Raw genomic sequence first — 9,423 nt, forward strand, 5'->3', positions numbered from 1 at the left:
AAGCGATGGTTAAAATCCAAATACTAGAAATACAGTTTCAAAAAAAAATGTTTGTTGTTCCAAATTTAGTGTCAGTGTGTGCGTGTTATGTTGACAAGTTGCTCAAAGGGTTCATCTGACAAGTACGCTTTGGCTCCTGCAAGAAGCAATTTCCACCCCACACAACTACAGAAGACAGACAGACGCTCCTAACGTACTAAAAAGAAATGCCTGAAAAACTTTCAGTAATAAATATCTTCTGGAGTTTCTGCTGTAAGAAAAAGACACAAAAATATTCTATTTTGTTATGTAACTAGTGTGATACTTGAGTACTGGAGTATTGCTAGTTAGTGTAAGAAAATCATTAAACGAACAGAAAATATTATTTATTGCAAAATATAAGAAAATCAAGTGAAACTTTTATTTATAAACTGATACACAAATTTCTGGGTTCTTTTCGGAATAGGAGATAACCTCTTATGGATAGGAATCCTGTTAATGACATTTATTTACAAAGTGTAGGAAAGCTCTTTTATGCCTTTCCTTTAAGAATGTTATTTACTCGGCAGAATGGCTGAGAGCTGCGCCTACTCAACTCGAATAATTATCCGATTGAATTTTTCCAAGTACGGTCGAGGCTGCTACGTGAGAAATGTAATGGAGTGACGTGAATGAAGTATGTTATTTCTAATGGAGGAAAGACGGGGCTCGCCTATGCTGTAGCGCACAATACTGTGAGCTGCAATGACTGCTCCCTGGGTCGTCCGCTGCTGAAAAATAACAAAACTATCTCTTTCTATCTTTATTGACCTTCGCCAGTCGAACTCTTACTACGCCTTGATGAAGTCAAGGACATCTATGTGCCCCTAGTCTAACTATTGGCGTGATACACCGGTCAGATAACCAGTCCACCGCGATGCCACTCAATGTTCACTCGCAGCCGCTAATTAATACTCTGTCTGTGTTCACACCACACATTAAGTGTCGCAGCCAACACAGTGAACAAACACTTAATCGCTAGCGACTCAATATAGAGTATCACTCCGATTCGCTAGTGACAGAGGTGCTCTCTCAGTGCAGTACTGAGTAGAGTCTTTGTTCCTTGCTCTCTGTGTACATGCATGAGCGCACTCTCTCCCGCTACATGTTCCCGCTACAAGAGCGTCACCGGAACAACTTCCCTTCACGCTAAAAGCGAAAGGGTAAATCATCCGCTGTCTTTCCCTCACTCCTTCGGCTCATTGCGTCAGAAATAGTCCACCAATCAGCGTTACTCTTACAAACGGGAGAATGGCTAAGCCGACAAGTCTGGAAATATGTAGCATCTGCGTTAGGCGTTTACTGTCCACTTGTGAGAACGCTGAAACTGCGGGCTGGGGCTCTCCCAAACAATACAGCGGGTTTTGCTTTTAACCTGAACACGCAGGCCATTATCCCTTTTCTCTGGCAAAAATTGTTTTGGTCTGTGGGCGGTCGGCCAGCTGATACAGCTGCATGCTAACTCAGCCTCCTAAGGACTTTCCAGCGGGCTGGTTGCCTCCGCCGAACAGAAACTACTGTGGCCGTCGTGTCTTGAATGTTTGTGTACACCAGCCTCGAATTTTTAATCTCGGTGCGCACTTGCGATTTATTTATTAGATTTTTATCTCATTTAAATGGAAATATGTAAAATTGACTCTACCCTATCGAGTTTGGGCTAGAATGGAACGTCTTGATACGCAAAATACGATGGTGAGGTCTGAATAAGTAAGAAATGAAGGTCAGGAGACGACGCCACCTTACATTAGAATTACGTATTTTATTGGCTACAGACTAGCTCGTACCTCATAAAGCAAACATTTCTCAATGAAATCAATCTTCAGTAGTGAGCCATTAATAAAGATATAGAATTCATTGCACATTCTAATTATCCACAGCGATTTGATACTGAGAACATTAAGAATACGAGCATAAAATAAATTTGGTATAAATGGTCTGACAGAGCATGAGAATACCAACAGCGAGTCTGAAAATAGTCATAGGATGGTAAGAGGTGAAGAGAAAGTGATATGCTTCCCCTCAGACACATTCATCACCCAACAGGAAAAGCAACTGGAAAATTTGTCTAGTAAGTTAAAGCTACTTTTTTCTGAGAAACCGGTAATAATGAGGAATTACATAGGCCGATTAAGAGTAAAAGAAAGTGAAGGTTTTATGAACCTGCTTACTCAATAAACATGAGAACTAGGGCACAGCTCAAGACGGATTAACGTTCAAACAGTAGATACAACAACCCCACAGCTACACATTACCAGTCTGAGAAGCAAATAGTGATCCAGATTGTAAGGCAACACATTTTAGCGTTTATACATTCACATATATTTCGTTCATAAGCTGTGGCCTTTTTTTTGTGCCCCATGATACGTAGGCAATTTCTCACAGCATATAAATGAAATATTAACAGGTAATGAGGAGTAGGTAACGTGGATTATAGTTCGCTTTTCATGTCACAGACGATGTAGAGAGTGAGAGAGACTATCTGTGACAGATGAGAATATTGCAATCTGTTGGGATTAAGGAGGACTCGATTGAGAGAAAATAAACTGTCAACCAGATTGACATCTATGAGTGACTGAGAAACGACAAACGGTGGCATCGAGTTTTTCAAGACGAGCGGTATAGATGTAATCATAAAACGATAATTATTGTTTACTATAGTTATATAAATTAACTATTCTTAAGAATGCCGTTGGTGGGAAGGCTTGCGTGCCTCAACGATACAGATAGCCGTACCGTAGGTGCAACCACAATGGAGGGGTATCTGTTGAGAGGCCAGACAGACGTGTGGTTCCTGAAGAGGGGCAGCAGCCTTTTCAGTAGTTGCAGGGACAACAGTCTGGATGATTGACTGATCTGGCCATGTAACACTAACCAAAACGGCCTTGCTGTGCTGGTACTGCGAACGGCTGAAAGCAAGGGGGAACTACAGCGGAAAATTTTCCTGAGGGCATGCAGCTTTACTGTATGGTTAAATGATGATGGCGTCCTCTTGGGTAAAATATTCCAGAGGTAAAATAGTCCCCCATTCGGATTTCCGGGTGGGGACTACTCAGGAGGACTTTGTTATCAGGAGAAAGAAAACTGGCGTTCTACGGATCGGAGCTTGGAATGTCAGATCCCTTAATCGAGCAGATAGGTTAGAAAATTTAAAAAGGGAAATGGATAAGTTAAAGTTAGATATAGTAGGAATTAGTGAAGTTCGGTGGCAGGAGGAACAAGACTTTTGGTCAGGTGAATACAGGGTTATAAATACAAAATCAAATAGGGGTAATGCGGGATTCGGTTTAATAATGAATAAAAAAATAGGAGTGCGGGTAAGCTACTACAAAAAGCATAGTGAACGCCTTATTGTGGCCAAGATAGACCCGAAGCCCACGCCTACTACAGTAGTACAAGTTTATGTGCCAACTAGCTCTGCAGATGACGAAGAAATCGAAGAAATGTGTGAGAAAATAAAAGAAATTATTCAGATAGCGAAGGGAGACGAAAATTTAATAGCCATGGGTGACTGGAATTCGGTAGTAGGAAAAGGCAGAGAAGGAAATGTAGTAGGTGAATATGGATTGGGGCTAAGAAATGAAAGAGGAAGCCGCCTGGTGAAATTTTGCACAGAGCACAACTTAATCATAGCTAACACTTGGTTCAAGAATCATAAAAGAAGGTTATATACATGGAAGAAGCCTGGAGATACCGACAGGTTTCCGATAGATTATATAATGGTAAGACAGAGATTTAGGAACCAGGTTTTAAATTGTAAGACATTTCCAGGGGCAGATGTAGACTCTGACCACAATCTATTGGTTATGAACTGTAGATCAAAACTGAAGAAACTGCAAAAAGGTGGCAATTTAAGGAGTTGGGAACTGGATAAACTGAAAGAACCAGAGGTTGTACAAAGTTTAAGGGAGAGCATAAGGGAACAATTGACAGGAATAGGGGAAAGAAATACAGTTGAAGAAGAATGGGTAGCTTTGAGAGATGAATTAGCGAAGGCAGCAGAGGATCAAATAGGTAAAAAGACGAGAAGTAGTAGAAATACTTGGGTAACAGAAGAAATATTGAATTTAATTGATGAAAGGAGAAAATATAAAAATGCAGTAAATGAAGCAGGCAAAAAGGAATACAAACGTCTCAAAAATGATATCGACAGGAAGGGCAAAATGGCTAAGCAGGGGTGGCTAGAGTACTAATGTAAGGATGTAGAGGCTTATCTCACTAGGGGAAAGACAGATACTGCCTACAGGAAAATTAAGGAGACCTTTGGAGAAAAGAGAACGACTTGTATGAATATCAAGAGCTCAGATGGAAACCCAATTCTAAGCAAAGAAGGGAAAGCAGAAAGGTGGAAGGAGTACATAGAGGGTCTATACCAGGGTGATGTACTTGAGGACGGTATTAGGGAAATGGAAGAGGATGTAGTTGAAGATGAAATGGGAGATACGATACTGCGGGAAGAGTTTGACAGAGCACTGAAAGACCTGAGTCGAAACAAGGCCCCAGGAATAGACAACATTCCACTACTGACTGCCTTGGGAGAGCCAGTCCTGACAAAACTCTATCTGGTGAGCAAGATGTATGAGACAGGCGAAGTACTCTCAGACTTCAAGAAGAATATAATAATTCCAATCCCAAAGAAAGCAGGTGCTGACAGATGTGAAAATTACCGAACTATCAGTTTAATAAGTCATGGATGCAAAAAACTAACGCGAATTCTTTACAGACGAATGGAAAAACTGGTAGAAGCCGACCTCGGGGAGGATCAGTTTGGATTCCGTAGAAATATGGGGAATCCGTAGAAATATTGGAACACGTGAGGCAATACAGACCCTACGACTTATCTTACAAGGGAACCTCCCCATCGCACCCCCCTCAGATTTAGTTATAAGTTGGCACAGTGGATAGGCCTTGAAAAACTGAACACACATCAATCGAGAAAACAGGAAGAAGTTGTGTGGAACTATGAAAAAATAAGCATAATATACAAAAAGAGTAGTGCATGTGCAATACAGGCAAAATTAAGGAGAGTATAGGCACAGTAGCGCCATGGTCTTATGGTTAGCGTGAGCAGCTTCGGAACGAAAAGTCCTCGGTTCAAGTTTTCCCTCGAGTGAAAAATTTTATTTCTTTATTTTCGCAAAGTTATGATCTGTCGTTCGTTCATTGACGTCACTGTTCACTGTAATAAGTTTAGTGTCTGTGTTTTGCGACCGCACGGCAAAACCGCGCGATTAGTAGACGAAAGGACGTGCCTCTCCAATGGGAACCGAAAACATTTGATCGCAAGGTCATAGGTCAACCGATTCCTCCACAGAAAAACACGTCTGATGTGTTGTATACGACACTGGTGACGGCATGTGTGTCACATGACAGGAATTTGTTGTCGACCCACACAACTTGTACACTTGGCGAATGGGTAAAAAGATTCTTCTACCTTGCCCGATTTTGGTTTTCTTGTGGATGTGATAATCACTCCCAAAACACTGATGAATACATAATAGTTTGTCACATAAACTGAAAATAAAAAATTAAACTTTTTACTCGAGGGAGGACTTGAACCAAGGACCTCTCGTTCCGCAGTTACTCACACTAATCACGGGACCGCGACGCTCCTGTGTTTGTCTTATCCTTGATGTTGCTTATCTTGCACATGGACTACTCAGTTTATATATTTTGCTCATTTTTTCATAGTTCCACACGACTTCTTCCTGTTTTCTCGATTGATGTGTGTTCAGGTTTTCAAGGCCCATCCACTGTGCCAACTTATAACTAAATCTGAGGGGGGTGCGATGGGGAGGCTCCCTTGTTAGAAGCTAGATTAAGGAAAGGCAAACCTACGTTTCTAGCATTTGTAGACTTAGAGAAGGCTTTTGACAATGTTGACTGGAATACTCTCTTTCAAATTCTGAAGGTGGCAGGGCTAAAATACAGGGAGCGAAAGGCTATTTACAATTTGTACAGAAACCAGATGGCAGTTATAAGAGTCGAGGGACATGAAAGGGTAGCAGTGGTTGGGAAGGGAGTGAGACAGGATTGTGGCCTATCTCCGATGTTATTCAATCTACACACCGAGTAAGCAGTAAAGGAAACAAAAGAAAAAAATTTTGGAGTAGGAATTAAAATCCATGGAGAAGATATAAAAACTTTGAGGTTCGCTGATGACATTGTAATTCTGTCAGAGACAGCAAAGGGCTTGGAGGAGCAGGTGAATGGAATGGATAGTGTCATGAAAGGAGGATATAAGATGAACATCAACAAAAGCAAAACGAGGTTAACGGAATGTAGTCGAATTAAGGAGGGTGGCGCTGAGGGAATTAGATTAGGAAATGAGACACTTAAAGTACTAAAGGAGTTTTGCTATTTGGGGAGCAAAATAACTGATGACGGTCGAAGTAGAGAGGATATAAAACGTAGATTGGTAAATGCAAGGAAAGCGTTTCTGAAGAAGACAAATTTGTTAACATCGAGTATAGATTTAAATGTCAGGAAGTCATTTGTGAAAGTATTTGTATGGAGTGTAGTCATGTATGGAAGTGAAACATGGACGATAACTAGTGTGGAAAAGACGAGAATAGAAGCTTTCGAAATGTGGTGCTACAGAAGAATGCTGAAGATTATATGGGTAGATCATATAACTAATGAGGAAGTATTGAATAGGATTGGAGAGAAGAGAACTTTGTGGCACAACTTGACTAGAAGAAGTGATCGGTTTGGTAGAACATGTTCTGAGGCATCACGGTATCACCAATTTGGTATTGGAGGGCAGCGTGGAGGGTAAAAATCGTAGAGGGAGACCAAGAGATAAATACACTAAACAGATACAGAAGGATGTAGGTTGCAGTAGGTACTGGGAGATGAAGAAGCTTGCATAGGACAGAGTAGCATGGAGAGCTGCATCAAACGAGTCTCAGGACTGAAGACCACAACAACACAACAACAAGAATGTTCTGGTTTTTTCGATGGAGAAAGCAAATATGTTTCTCTTTCCGGCGTAATGATGAAAAATTATCTGTGAGATTAAGGACAAATAAAAGGGTTCAGTTGTAAGATCTGGAGGAGGAAGGAGCATTGAACATTGAAAAAATTTTGAGAGAATGAAAACGATTGATGTTAATTTACGGGAATTTTTGAATTAAATACATCGTTACTTTTACCAATCAGAGTGCTGACTGTTTCTTTTCTTGTAAAAATGAAATTAAATAAATTTAAATTATAGTTCTTTAGTTTAAAAAATCAGTACAAAGGAGTTTTCCTGGTGTCGAATGTAGGCTGCTGTGAATCGGACCACATTGCACACATGTGCAACTAGGTACGCTTTTATTTTCAGAAAGCACATCAGTTTTTAGCAGTTGGGGTAGTATTCTTTTTGTTTGATTACAACAGTGAGAGTGTGCTAGCTGGAAGTTCCTGATCAGCAGAGTAGCAAAAGGAAGAAAGTTAAGGGTAGTGATGAGGCGTCCCCTCCTTATTGTGTTAGGAAAGATGAAAACCCGTTACAACAGAGTATTAGACAACTATGGAACAATTCTCAAAATTATATAGGACATTTAGACGGAAATCACGGACAAGTAAATTTGAGAAGTAGTGCTCCTTCTCAAGTAGAAGTGAGTGGTAGTGGGACTAAACTTTGGGTTTGCTCTGAAACGAACAGTGGGGTAAACCAGAGATTTCCGACGTTTGACCCAGAAGGGAGAACCCACTCAGCTATTTTACTGAGAGCCTTAGCTTAGGCCTACAGAAGAAAGATGCGTTTTGAGGTAAACCATTTAGAAGGAAGCGCATTGCAGTGAGAACTGTTGAATGTAGACAGATTTTAGTCTTACGAGAGGTTTGAATGGAAGTTAAGTCAAAAATTTCGTCAGAGGGTTAAAAAAATACTGTGTTGTAGCTGCTGGGGCCAGGCGTATATACTCGTACATAGACATGGGGTACTTACAGGAATTTCATCAAATGGCATCTCAATCAGACAAAATATTGAAGTGCTTACCAGTAGGTTACCACAGTCGCTAGAACTAAATGATAGGAAGAACTCGGGACAGTGCCCAGAATTTGTTAGAATTTCTTGATCAACTTGATTATTTAAATTTTTCTATGGATGATTACAATAATGTGGGATAACAGAGCGGTCATTGCCTTGTAGAAAAGGGTGAATAGTCGGGAGGGACGTAACTATTAAGCTAGTTACGTACGGATGATACACAACCAGCAAAATACCAACATGAATGGTCGAGGAAACAATAGGTTTTATCATAATTGACATGAGGGATATCAAAATCGGAACTATAATAACAACCATTGTAACATGCATAATGAGAAGGGGTATGAAAGCGTCATCCCATCCCCAAAGAATCAAGGAATATGCCAAGCATCAAGAAACACTAATAGGCCCTGGAGAGAACCAATTGCTACCGAAGGTGTGAGAATAATTGGGCGTCCACCTGAGGTAGAAACTACCTCTGCTGACAACCTGAGACGAAATTCAGTAGTATATGAGTCAGCTTTTGCAAGATGTCAAGAAAGAGTACTGTTACAAGAATTATTATTAGAGGGAGAGGTAAAGGAGCATTCAGACTTCGCGAAACCTTTACTAAGTGTATGTGACAATGGCACAGAAACGACATTAATGATTGTCACCAGAAGAGATAAACGTTTAATTGACAGCACATGTTGGGAAATAATTAAGTGGTAAAGGGAGGCAGTTACCTTAATCGTAAAAGATATGATTTTGCGTGGGTTAACCTGAATTAGCAGTAGGACGCTGCAGGAGATGCCTAACATAAAATCATGTATAAAAGACTTGAATTTCCCACAACAATTTATATATTAGCGGGATTAAAAGTGAAAATTTTGCTGGGAACAGACTGGCTTAGGAAAACCTAAGTCAAAATCTTTGTTGGGAAATGGAAAATGAACGTATGTTATCAAGAAGAGAGAATGGAAGTAATATTTACGGGTGATCAACTGCTGTTGGAAGAGCAGGATTCAGAGGAAATGTATGGCAGGTCACTGTTGCAGCACCTGGTCAGCAAAACGATGTAATAAACAGAAAGGAAGAAGCAAGAGTCTTAAGTTAATATAAGCAAGTTTTCAGTTGTATAGTAGTGAGGTACCACATGTTTCTCTTACAATGATTAAGAATACAAAGAAACTTAAAAATTGGTAGACCATTTATGTAACTTGGATTAATTCCAGGATCTTAATACTTTATTTTACTTAAAAACACTTTCAGGAAAATGTCGCGATCTGTTAATTTATCAAGAATCTTCATTTATTATATTGTCTCAGGAAATAAATTCACTTTCTTAACAACTAAATTTTGTTACATAAATAACTCATCATTCATATGGAAGGGCAGCTTCCTGAGATAAGCGAAGGCGTCTAGATTTACCTAACTTACTGAACTACCGT

The sequence above is a fragment of the Schistocerca piceifrons genome, chromosome 2 (assembly GCF_021461385.2).
Source record: "Schistocerca piceifrons isolate TAMUIC-IGC-003096 chromosome 2, iqSchPice1.1, whole genome shotgun sequence".
Classification (NCBI taxonomy): domain Eukaryota; kingdom Metazoa; phylum Arthropoda; class Insecta; order Orthoptera; family Acrididae; genus Schistocerca; species Schistocerca piceifrons.